Genomic DNA, 13556 nt, shown 5'->3' on the forward strand with positions numbered 1-13556 from the left:
AATTAGTAGTAATCATTTTCCAAGTCCTTCCTTAGCATTAATACTCCCTGCTACTGTTTGGACTATTGATAACTGGGCAATAATTCCTTCAGGACTTAGTTTAATCATTTTTAATTTTTCCCTATTGTGTGACCAAACATTTGAATTTGTTCAACAAATATTTACTGACAACCTACTATGTGTCAGGCATATGTTCTAGATACAGGGAGTAGAGCAATGAACAAACAAAGCTCCCTTCCTCATGAAGCTTAATTATATTCTAGTAAAGGAAACAATTTCAGTAACCACAGTAGACAGCCTGTTTTTTTTTTTTCTCATTAAACTTTGTTTAATGGGTCTCAAAATTCTGTGACAGATTTTTGGTCAAGTTGTTTCCATTAAAAAGTACTGATTTTAAAAACTAATAACTTAAAACTGCCACACAAAAAGAAACAAAAGTGGTCCACAAAACATTCTCCTTTCCTTCTGAAGGTTTTACAATGCATTGTTATTAACAACCAGTCTTTTACTATTAAACTTACATGGCCAATTGAAACAAATAGTTTTGAGACTGTTCTTCCATCACTGATTAAGAATGGAGTGGCAGGTATTAAGTATAATATTCATTTAGCCTTCTGAGCTTTCTGGGCAGATTTGGTGACCTTGCCAGCTCCAGCAGCCTTCTTATCCACAGCTTTGATGACACCCACAGCAACTGTCTGTCTCATATCATGACCAGCAAAACGACCCAGAGGAGGATAGTCTGAGATGCTCTGGACACACATGGGCTTGCCAGGAACCATATCAACGATGACAGCATCACCAGATTTCAAGAATTTAGGGCCATCCTCCAGCTTCTTTCCAGAGCGGCGATCAATCTTTTCCTTCAGCTCAACAAACTTGCAGGCAATGTGAGCTGTATGACAATCCAGTACAGGAGCGTAGCCAGTGCTAATTTGGCCTGGGTGGTTCAGGATAATCACCTGAGCAGTGAAGCCAGCAGCTTCCATTGGTGGGTCATTTTTGCTGTCACCAGGAACGTTGCCATGATGAACATTTTTGACAGACACATTCTTGACATTGAAGCCCACGTTGTCACCTGCAAGAGCTTCACTCAAAGCTTCATGGTGCATTTCAACAGAATTTACTGCAGTTGTAACATTGACTGGAGCAAAGGTGACCACCATGCTGGGTTTGAGAACACCAGTCTCTGCTTGGCCCACAGGGACAGTACCAATACCACCACTTTTGTAGACATGCTGGAGAGGCAGAAGCAAGGGCTTGTCAGTTGGACGAGTTGGTGGCAGGATGCAATCCAGAGCTTCAAGCAGTGTGGTTCCACTGTCGTTGCCATCTTTCTGGATGACTTTCTATCCCTTGAACCAAGGCATGTTAGCACTTGGCTCCAACATGTTGTCACCATTCCAACTAGAAATCTGCACAAATGCTACTGTGTCAGGGTTGTAGCCAATTTTCTTAATGTAAGTGCTGACTTCTTTAACGATTTCCTCATATCTCTTCTGGCTGTAGGGCGGCTCAGTGGAATCCATTTTGTTAACACCAATAATTAGTTGTTTCACACCTAGTGTGTAAGCCAGAAGGGCATGCTCACGGGTCTGCCCATTCTTTGAGGTACCAGCTTCAAATTCACCAACAGCAGCAACAATCAGGACAGCATAGTCAGCCTGAGATGTGCCTGTAATCATGTTTTTGATAAAGTCTCTGTGTCCTGGGGCATCAGTAATGGTCACATAATATTCTCTGGTCTCAAATTTCCACAGGGAGATATCAATGGTGATACCACGCTCACGCTCAGCTTTCAGTTCATCCAGGACCCAGGCATACTTGAAGGAGTCCTTTCCCATTTCAGCAGCCTCCTTCTCAAATTTTTCGATGGTTGCTTTGTCGATCCAACCACATTTGTAGATCAGATGGCCAGTAGTGGTGGACTTGCCCAAATCTACGTGTCTGATGACGACGATGTTGATGTGAGTCTTTTCCTTCCCCATTTTGGCTTTTTTGGGTGGTTTTCATGACACCTGTGTTCTGGCGGCAAACCCATTGCAAAAAAGCTCTTGCATGTAATCTTACATGTACATCTTTCATGTAATCAGGAGATTTTTATCTCAGCTCAAGTAAATTAATTGCATATTGTCAAATATCCATTAAGTAGTAAAATGTTCAAATGTAACTAGTCTTCAACTAGTTAGCTTAATAGATAGGTAAAGGTATTAATGGTATCAAGGTTATTAACTCTTATTCTACATATAAATAAGTTAATACCCTTCTGTCTCATAGCCACAGACCACTTTGCTTACCCTGGCTGTCCTCCTTCAGATGCACACAGTTAGAAACAAGAGAAGTGAGGGAATGGTATATTAGGTGTCAATTAGCACCACTGGAAGAACAGCATCTAACGTCCTGCTTATGATGTTTACAGAGGTAGCCTAGACAACAGTGTCATTGTGATCAAATGTGGCTCTGGGCAGTCTTTAAACTGAAAGCTCTTCAGGCTCCCTTCTCTTTCCTCCAGTCTGGAGGATCATAAAAGAATTATTTTCCTTAGATAAAATTATTAGGATGGGATTGCAATCCTTTTTGTGCTGCTGCTGTGGTACAGTCCTCTGTCTTCAAGAGGGTTTCTGAATTACACTGTTAACACAGATAATTAAGAGACTAATAAATGTGGTGGAGGTGTTTTGAAAAATTAAGCTGATATACTCTGGTGTTTGAACATGCTGAAGGACCTGCCTTCCAAGGTTCCACGGATGTGAAGGCTTGAGAAAGAGCTCATCCTAAGGGAAGAGAGGACCACAAGACAGGATTGGAAAAGAGAAGAGATTCTAGGCACAAACCAGATTTGTGTTTGATCCTAGGGAATGGGAACTAAAACAAAGGGCATGTCTCTTATTAAATCCTGTGAGATATCAGGACTTCAAAGCAGCCTTTTCAGATTGGCTGTGTCACTGTATGGAGTAAAGGTGGGGTGAAGAGTGCTTTTGCCAGTTGGAATTTCTGTTGAAGAAATCACATACTGAAACAGCCAACATTATGGCCCCACAGGAAGCAGGGCAGCATCACATCTGCATGAGCATTGGCCGTGTAGCACACACATCAGTGGCTTCAGATGTTCTGGCCCTAGCACCAGTGTGTGTGTACGGGTTGGTTTCAGGATGACAAAGGACTACACCTCGGTGAACCAGAGAGGAAAGAAGGAACACGTATGAGTGGTTGGGTGTAGTAAAGAGTGTGGTTCCACAGATTTCTCACTGTGAGGGAAGGAAGTTACAAATCTGGAAAGAGGGGAGGCTAAAATGAACTCTGCAGTGCTGGATGGGAATTGGAAATATCAATATGAGCACACGGTTGTAGAAGTTGTGTGTGTGTGTGAGTGTGATGGTCTGTTCTCTGAGAGGGCCCACAAGCAATGACACCCCAGTACAAATTAGCACACCTAGAACCCAGATCTTTCTAAATATTAATACTATTCTCCACTCAAGGAACTAGGATTTCTTAGAGAAAAGTGACTTCAGGGTTAGTGCTACGAATACACAATATAAGACCAAGATATGTTATGGTGTCATAAAGGAAGCTCAAGGAATTTTGAGAACATGTCAAAAGGACAGTTTGAAGGGACTCCCATTTTTTAAATCGGGGACAATTTGAGCATCATAATAAATACTGTCAACAACAGATTAGAACTCATTGAATAAAATAGGAATCTATGAGTCCATTCTGGTATAAATAAATATTCAAACCAACCACAGGGAAGAGAAAGTTTTTTCTTAGTAGAATGCCAACTAAAAAATATAGAAGGAATGATAGAATTATAAAATCACCATTTAGCAATCATCATAGTAATAATTAATTCAGACAAGAATCATCAATGGATGCTAAAATTAGTGGGTAGAAGTTTGATGAGGAACAGGATATTTACATAGCTTTAGAGTATCTCCCCACAAGATACCTGTTAACAATTAATATAAAAGAAAAACTAGGAGTTTTAAAGTGGAGAAACCTGGCAGATACCACCTTATCCAAATCATCAAAGCTAACTTCAACAGTAATGGAACAAGTCAACTCCTAATATCATGTACAGATCACAAGATCACTTCTGTGGTATTGCTGCTAAGAATGCATAACCTGAATGTAATCATGAGGAAACACCAGACAACCCAAATTGAGGAATACACTACCAAACATCTGTTTTCTAACTCTTCAAGTACGTTAAAGTCACAAAGGACAAAATGTAGAAAATCTATTCCAGATTAAAGGAGGCTAAAGATACTTGACAACTGAATGCAGTGTATGATCTGGAATTTCACTTACTATATTGGACACTATTTGAACAATGGAGCAAAATGTGAATGAACTTCATAGATTAGAAAATATTATTGAATCAATATTGATTTCTTAATTTTCATAATTATACTGTGGTTATGAAAGAGAATGTCCTTGTTTTTAGGAAATGTACACTGAAGTACTAGGGGAAAGGGGATTCATGTCTGCAACTTATTCTTTTTTTTTTTTTTTTGAGGCAGAGTCTCACTTTGTTGCTCAGGCTAGAGTGCTGTGGCGTCAGCCTAGCTCACAGCAACCTCAAACTCCTGGGCTTAAGCAATCCTCCTGCCTCAGCCTCCCAAGTAGCTGGGACTACAGGCATGTGCCACCATGCCCGGCTAATTTTTTCTATATATATTTTTAGTTGTCCAGATAATTTCTTTCTATTTTTTAGTAGAGACGGGGTCTCGCTCTTGCTCAGGCTGGTCTCACACTTCTGATCCTCCTATCTCGGCCTCCCAGAGTGCTAGGATTACAGGCGTGAGCCACCGTGCCCGGCCTGCAACTTATTCTTAAGCAGAGAAAAGTCATATACACATTCACACATAAATACAGATAGAGAGAGAGAGAGAGAGCACATGCACAAGTATGTACTAGATATTAGCATAGATTGCTAGGAGAAATAACCAAAATTAACAAGCAGTTAATTCATATCTGACAACAGAAATTGGAGAATATGCCCCAATGCCCTTTTTATTGGGTGCCCAGTGCCAATCTAGGACAGAAGATAAGGTAGCAGCCCACATGGCAGAAGGTCTTGAATCCCAGTGAGTCACTCTCTATGTTTGAGACACCTATAGAACCCTCTTCTAGCCCAAAGTCAATTCAGCTCATTTCAACTTCAATTCCACAAACTCCTATGGCAAAAAATTTTCTTTAACTTTTAGATTCAAATTGGGTGATAGTCACAAATTTCACACAACTCTTCTGCTTGAGCAATGTAGAATGATCCATTTTCTGATGAACAGATTGAATCCAAATAAATTCCAAACATTTGTATAACATAGAGATAAAACATTTTGGACCCAAAGCTCACAGCTAATTAAGAACCAGCATGGGCCACAGATTGAACCACCACCACCTTCTCTTTGCTTTATTATTTGTTTGCTCCTTTTGTCTGTTATTCCTATATCACTTGCTGGAAGGAAGCAGCCATATTGAAATACAAATTTTACTTATTTCTTTTAAAAAAAGAAAAACAAATAGATGGTTTATTCTAAGAATGTACCGGAACTTATATTCTAAACGTCCATAAATACATATTCTAGGGACTCTTATCACCTCAAAACCCTACTACAGCTTCTCTTTAATCTTTTTAAACATCCTGTTACATAAATTGCAGCTGTATCTATAGCAGGAAGAATAATAAGATAATAATTGGTCAAACATCAAAAGCACTTGGGTGGGTCTTCCACAAACCTTTAGTCTTCTCTCCCACCAACACCGAAGTCTTAGATTTTTTTTTCCAACCACATTAATGTATTTTCTGTTTGCTTGTTTCTCTTTTTCCTTTTCCCTGAGTAATTACTATGAATTTTTGCCAGGTCAGGAATTTTTGCTGGGAATAAACGTCAAGTAATAAAAAAGCAAACAAACAGTACCTGAAGATAAGATGTAAACGCTTTCCAAGCCTGCCCCTCCTTTTGATTCCTTTCTCCAGATTGAATGGGATTAATTGGTGGAATTGCACGTCCTCGGTTTTGTGTGAGGGAGAGATCCTCTACTTGGCCCATGCTAGAAATTTCCTATTAACTTTCATGGGATAAATTTGGAACTGTCCTCATTACCCAGTGTTTACCAAGTAAGAACCACACAAATGGTCTTACATGGGCTGTAAAATCTAATATATGTATACATCCAGTAAGTATTTCTTGATGATAAAGTGTTACAGTTAGGAAGAGTTTTAGAGATCATTCAGCTTGACCTCTTTTCCACGCAGGAATTTCTTCCATAACTTTTCTGACAATGGATGCCAGCCAAATCTTGGTTATTTATTATAACAAGGAGCTCCCTGTGGTGTCAGGCAGCCCATTCCATTGCTGGACAGCTCTCATCATAACCCTTGCTTCTTGCTGTGTGGTTCTTTGGAGCCTCACAGAATATGTCTACTTCTCTTCCATATGACAACCCTTCACACATTTGGTAGCTGCTAATTTGTCCCAGCTAAACTATCACCGGGTCTCATAGTGATTTTTCAGATCACATTGAATAAATGCATGAACATCAAAAAGTTAACAATGGTTAGTTAACTCTGGAAGGTAAGATTATGGTTGTTTATATTTTCTTGCTTACATGTAAATTCTAATTTTCGCAATACATATTTACTTGAACAACAATGAAAACACTTTTTGTTTTCATTTCTTCTAGATACCAATTCCTGGCATGTATACCTAATTATCCAATAATAACCCTGAGGGATAGAAACTATAATTATCCCCATTGTATAAATTTGGAAACTGGGGCATAGAAGGATTAAGTAATTTGCCCAAGGTCACACAGCCTAGTAAGTGACTGAAAAGAAATTGGAACCCAGGTCTGCCTGATTCTTAACCATTCCTCTTATAATAAGAAAAACAAGTTACTTCCTAGCAGTAACTAGGAGGTTATTTGTTTTGTTTTGTTTTTAGTGTGTTATCCAGAAATTAATACAATATTGTAGATTGGATCTGAACAACATAAAGCACACTGGGATTATTACATCCTTTGATTTGGACATAGTACAATCTATCAATGTCCCTAAGATTGCATTTGATTTTTTACTTGTGATATGAGATTATTGGCTCATACAGAGCTTACAAAAAAATTCTCTGGTTCTTATTTTTCTTTTTCTATTGACTCCACCTTCTCTCCTCCTCTGCCCCCCATCAGCTCTCCCTCCAACCCCAACTAACCAATTTATCAACCTAGTTGTTAATGTTTTTCCCCGTGCTCATATAATCACATATAGAGAAATACAAATACATATTCAATATAGATTTTCGTGTCATTTGAAAAGTGACTACATTTTTGCCTCTTACATTTAATCAAAACAATTTTTTTTGTGTGTAAAACTCCTCTAAGTCAACTGGTAGAGTACAAATTTATTCCTTTTCATTGATGTTCCAAAATGTACTATAATTTTTGCCGGCACTACTCTATTGATGGGCATGCATAGTATTTACAATTTGTGTGTGTGTATGTGTGTGTTGCCACTTAAAACACTGCTGCAACAAATATCCTTGTATGTGTGCCGTATAGTGTTTTTACTCTAGTGGTTTTATTGAAACTAGTGGTTTTATTTCAATAGGATAGACTCCCAGGACTGAAATTGCATATGCAAAATAATAGCTGTTGCCAGATTGCTTTCCAAAAAGGCTGTAACACTTTATATTTCAATAGCAGCACATAAAAATATCCTTTAGCTTACACCCCTACAGCAATAGGTAGGGATTTTAGTCTGTTCAGCAGCCATTCTAATAAAAACCCTGTGAAATAGATCAAAGGAAACTACATAAATATGATAATTTACTTCATATTAGCAGCAACTATTAATATAATCCTAACTGGCATAATATTAAAACTCTTTCATTTCAAAATCAGGAATTACACATGACCTTTTAATTAAATAAATCTCCCAAGTCTATATTTTACTCTTAACTTTAAAATTGATTTATAATACACATATACAATGTACACAAATCATGAGTACACAGATGCATGAATTATTGCAAAATAAACACATCCATATAAGTACCACCCATGTCAAGAAATAGATGTTCAGCACCTTAGAAGCTTCCTCATACCGTCTCCCAATCATTACCCCCTTCCTCCTTCCTAAAGAGAACCACAGTCCTGACTTATAATAGCACATGATAGTTCTGCTTGGTTTTGGAATATATGTTAATAGAACCAAGCAACCTAAATTCTTTTGTGTGTGTCTGGTTTATTTCCCTCAACTTTATCTTTGTGAAATTTCCACATGTTTCAGATAGCAGTAGTTCACTCACTTTCAGTTCATTGTATGAATTATATACCATAATGTATTTATCCATTCTGTTGATGGACTTTCAGGTCCTTCTGAATCTGAAACCCATCATCCAATATTAGCCACCAATATGGATTTGTGTCATCAGAAATTTGGATGATTACAACATTTATGATACAAATGACAAGACCAGACAGACTTGTATCAGCCAACTATGGATCTCCCTTCAGGTTAACCTTAATACACTAATAAATATTATTTGGGCAAAGTTGCTCAGTTAGCTAAAACTGTAGCTACCTGCAGTATCATTCAATGCACATTTCTGCGCCTCATCCAATTCAATTTAACAAATATTTTTGAAGGTCTACCATGTTCCTGGTACTGATTAGGGTTAAAACAAGTGAACAAAACAGACCAGACCCATGACCTCATGGAATTTACACTCTAGTTGGTGAGATAGATATAAACAAAAATTAAATAATTTAGATAATTTTTATTTAAGTACATGAGGAAAGTGAAAAGGAGTAATTACTACAGGCAGGAGGAGAAATTAGGATTGAGCAGAGGAAGAAATCAATGATGCAGGCACAACAAAACCTTGGCCAACCCATCATGGAGCTCTGAAACAAGTATTGTTCATCAGAATTGTCCCATTCAAATGACAGGGGCTTTATATCGCTGCTCACTCAGTCTCTAGATGCAGTCTGCCCCAGGAAGGGTATGCCCTCAAGCACTGGGGCTCTCCCTGTCAAAGCCAGACCCTGAAAGAGCTGTCAACTCAAGGCCGTTTGATGACTGCAGACTTCACTTCTGGGCATCAAGTCCTTCTTTTTTTTTTTTTTTTTTCTGAGACAGAATCTTACTCTGTTGCCCAGGCTAGAGTGCTGTGGCGTCAGCCTAGCTCACAGCAACCTCAAACTCCTGGGCTTAAGCAATCCTCCTGCCTCAGCCTCCCAAGTAGCTGGGACTACAGGCATGTGCCACCATGCCCAGCTAATTTTTTTTTCCTATATATTTTAAGTTGTCCAGCTAATTTCTTTCTATTTTTTTTTTTTAGTAGAGACGGGGGTCTCACTCTTGCTCAGGCTGGTCTTGAACTCCTGAGCTCAAATGATCCACCCGCCTTGGCCTCCCAGGGTGCTAGGATTACAGGCGTGAGCCACCGCACCCAGCCTAATACTGGGTATTTTAAGATTAAAACACAGGGGCACACTCTGCCCCCTCTTCTGCCTTTATCAGTTCAGAAACAGCTCAGAGACAGTGGTGCCGGAGGATCTGGGAGCAGATATACCCTTCCCATAAATTTACCTTCCCACATTTTCCTGCCTTTTGGAAGCCTAAAGATATTCTCATCTTTGTATTGTCACTATGTAAGATTTATGGCTCTTTGTTAAAAACTATTTAAACAAGGCCCTAAGCCACTCCTTTAAGAAAGAATTGCTTTTGAACTGAGGCCTCTCCCACGTGATGGGTACAGCACGTTAATAAACTTCTGTTTGGTTTTCTTTTGTAAGTCTGACTTTTGTTGTCAGTATCTCAACCAAAAACCTAAAAAGGGGGAAAAAAGAAATCATGTTTTCTCCCCTACAGTGACTTTTTATGTCTTTGCTCTACCTGTCCAGTAATCATTTCAAAAAAGAAATAGCATGAGTTTCTGCCTTGCGTGATACGGCCTCTGCTTACCTGGATAGTTTCATTCTTGCTCTCTCCCTCCTGTTTACCCTTCCAGCCTCCTCAGCATTTGCTCTGTTCCTCTAGCATGGCAAATTTGTCGCCATGCCTTTTTTACATGGGGTTTTCGGGTATCCTCTGTAGCACTCCCCATACTTTGACTACCTAAATTCTATTCATCCTTCAGGTATTAGTTAAATGCTGCTTCCTCACAGAGGATTCTCTAGCAGTCTCCTCCCCCAATAAGGTTAATTCCTCTAATTATGTGCTCATATAAATCCCTGTGTTTTTTTTCATAGCACTTATCACGAGTTATAATTATGCTGTAATTTTTGTTATTTGTCTTCCTCACAAGAGTTCCACAAGGGGCAGGAATGTGCTTGTTTTGTTTTTTGCTTCATCTTTTGTGCCTTGCACAATAACTGGAACCCAGAAGTTGCACAACAAATATTTGTTGAATGAATGAACCTGCCGGTAGTGGACCCATGGGCACCTAGGGTCAATGTCCACTTTTTTTTTTTTTGTTTCCGAGACAAGAGTGTCACTCTGGTCCCCCCCCCACCCCCGCTAGAGTACGGTGGCGTTATCATAGCCCACTTCAACCTCAAGCTCTTGGGCTCCAGTGATCCTCCTGCCTCAGCCTCCCAAGTATCTGGGACCACAAGCATGCCACTACACCTGGCTAATTTTTCTATTATTTGTAGAGATGGGGTCTCGCTCTTGCTCAGGCTGGTCTCGAACTCTTGACCTCAAGTGATCCTCCAGCCTCAGCCTCCCAGAATGCTAGGATTACAGGCGTGAGCCACTGCTCCTAGCCTAAGGTCAATTTCTTTAAGTGCTCACAAAACATCTTTTAATAATCCATGCCAAAATTTTCCAGGGATCATTGAAGATTTTCAAACTAGTTTTCAGGATCTCATTTTTTCCACATAAAGAACATTTTTTGGTAAATGTTAATTACTGTATTATATTGATATAATTTTAAAGTAGTACCAAATATTTATAACACAACGACAGAAAAATCTCTGCTTTGTTCCCCCGTTTTACTCTCTAGATATGCAATTACTTTAAGCTAAGCAAGTTTGGTCAATCTCTATCTTTAAAAGAGATCCCTTTTCACATTTGAAAATTAAGATATTTCACCATCTAATCCTTTCCTCACTGTTAATAATTTTCACAATATTTCTATTTGTGGTTTGCAATCACATTGGCAATTTCTTTCAGTATCCTTCAGTACTGGGGACTAGAAATCTTAATTTTTTAAAAGTTGCAGAATATCTCTTATTATTTGACCCGGTGTTTCAAATTGCTTGCCCATGTTTGTTCTTCCTCTTCTAGCATGTAAATTCTCTTTCTCTTTTTTTATTGAGATATAATTCACATACCATAAAAGTTACCTTTTTAAAAATTTTTCTTGATGAAGAGGAAGGAAAGAAAAATAGACCTTAGATAGTTCACCAGCAGATATGATTCTGCTTTCTAGAAGCAATGGTCTCTTGCCCTTCTTGAAGGATGGCACGAGTTCCAACAGCAGAGTAAGGAGGGAGAGCAAAAGTGAGAGAAGGACAGAGGCAGGGGAACGCAAGGCATAGACTTTGCCTAATCGGAAAGGAGTAGTAAATTCCTTTCAACGATCTCCTCTTAGAACTAGTTTGTCATTCCTTATTCCCAACAAATGATCTTTTTTTCAAATATCATAGGCAGAATGAGATACAAATTTATCTTTTATTTAGTTTGGAGTTATGCTGCTCAGGTCCATCTTAAGATTGTCTTGTGCTCTAGGCATTGTTGTTACCTTTAGATACACTTTGTAGTATCATATTAATATATACATATTTAAAATATAGTCACATTCCAAATCAAAGATCAAATTTTGCTATAAAATTGTGACAGAATTTTGTATAATTTTTCATTTGAAATTATTTGAACTATAAACAAGTAATGTTTAAATTATGTTTGGTTATTATTTCTCAAAAATTATATAATCTTGGGAATTTATGTAGAATGATATAAAAATCTAACTTTCAAATACTTTTCAAATGTAATAAGCTTCTTTTGAATATTAATTTCATAATGAATAAACTCACATGCTACATGTGTAGGCATGTAATTAAGAGCTTTATTAATTTTTAAAAAATCACTTGTGCACAAACATAACTTTTGTTTTAAATGTTAGTATTTTTAAAAATTAAACATAGTACATTCACCTAGTAAACAAATCAATCAATCCAAGAAAATATAATTAGAAAAGTAAAATCCTGGCCGGGTGCGGTGGCTCACGCCTGTAATCCTAGCACTCTGGGAGGCCGAGGTAGGTGGATCGCTCGAGGTCAGGAGTTCGAGACCAGCCTGAGCAAGAGCGAGACCCCCTCTCTACTAAAAATAGAAAGAAATTATCTGGCCAACTAAAATATATATAGAAAAAAAAAAATTAGCCGGGCATGGTGGTGCATGCCTGTAGTCCCAGCTACTCGAGAGGCTGAGGCAGTAGGATAGCTTAAGCCCAGGAGTTTGAGGTTGCTGTGAGCTAGGCTGACGCCATGGCACTCACTCTAGCCAGGGCAACAAAGCGCCACTCTGTCTCAAAAAAAAAAAAGAAAAAAAAAGTAAAATCCTTTTTCCTATCGTCCATTTCCATTCTCCAGAGTTCAGAAACAACAACTATTGACAGTGTCTATACATCTATCTAGAAAATTTGCATACATATCTCATCATGTTACAATACCATTTGTACATCATATCCTTTGTACCTTTTGAATTTGTGTATTTCATACAAATGGTATTGTATTATGCATATTGTTATACATCTTACTATTTATTGTTATACATCTTGCTATTTTTACTTTATAATTATTATGGGAGATATTTTTTCATGACTGTAGAGTTATCTCATTGTTTCAAATGTTGCACAACATTCCAGAGGATGAACTAAATGTACTGAGCTAGTGCCCTAAAAACATAACTTTTAAAAAATGTTTACCTCTTCTGGAGGTAGCAGCATTGTGGGTGGCTTTTTCTGTCTTTAATCTAGAACTTTATTAATGTTGCTATACTGTTGATGTAATTTTTTTAATTAAAAAAAAGAAAAAGAAGAACCATTCCTTAGGGAGCGGTTTGTAGTAACAAACTCAGTGGGGAACTCCGGGAGTCAGTAAAGACTAAGAAGAGGCATTTGAATCTGGCTATTCAGGAGTAGATAATGGCCCTTAATTACATTTTCAATAGAGACTAAAACCAAATTATCTGAAGTTAAGAGGTGAAGATAACTGTGCAGAAAATTTGTTAGAGGAGTTTGCCAAAAAAGGGTAGAAACAGGACAGAATCTTTAGAAAGCAGGAAAGTTACGCAATTATTTTGCTCAGGGTTGGAAAGACACAGACAAAATAAGTATAAGCTGTGCCTCCTTAACTATTTTGATTGTAAACCTAGAGAAGACCTAACAGTAGAGTTGGTAGAATCCTAATAGAACCTCTTCACCTTTTTTCTGTTATTTTACTTTCTAAAAGGCAGTAGGGGAAAGGGTCCTCATAAATTATATTCTTGAGGGGTCACTAACAGGGCACTGGGAAGAGTAGGAATCCACTTGATTGTAAAATCTTCA

At 38.1% G+C, this 13556-nt stretch overlaps 1 protein-coding gene and 1 pseudogene across 2 annotated transcripts in view; one reads left to right on the plus strand and one right to left on the minus strand.

The window, feature by feature from the left end:
- Window positions 1–13556, plus strand: part of LRIG2 (leucine rich repeats and immunoglobulin like domains 2) — a 143174-nt gene that overhangs the window by 40741 nt on the left and 88877 nt on the right. The window lies entirely within an intron of this gene.
- Window positions 337–2046, minus strand: LOC123635056 (annotated as a pseudogene). The gene has a single exon (XR_006734040.1). The product of XR_006734040.1 is annotated as an elongation factor 1-alpha 1-like (transcript).

Source organism: Lemur catta, chromosome 3 (assembly GCF_020740605.2).
Source record: "Lemur catta isolate mLemCat1 chromosome 3, mLemCat1.pri, whole genome shotgun sequence".
Taxonomy (NCBI): Eukaryota; Metazoa; Chordata; class Mammalia; order Primates; family Lemuridae; genus Lemur; species Lemur catta.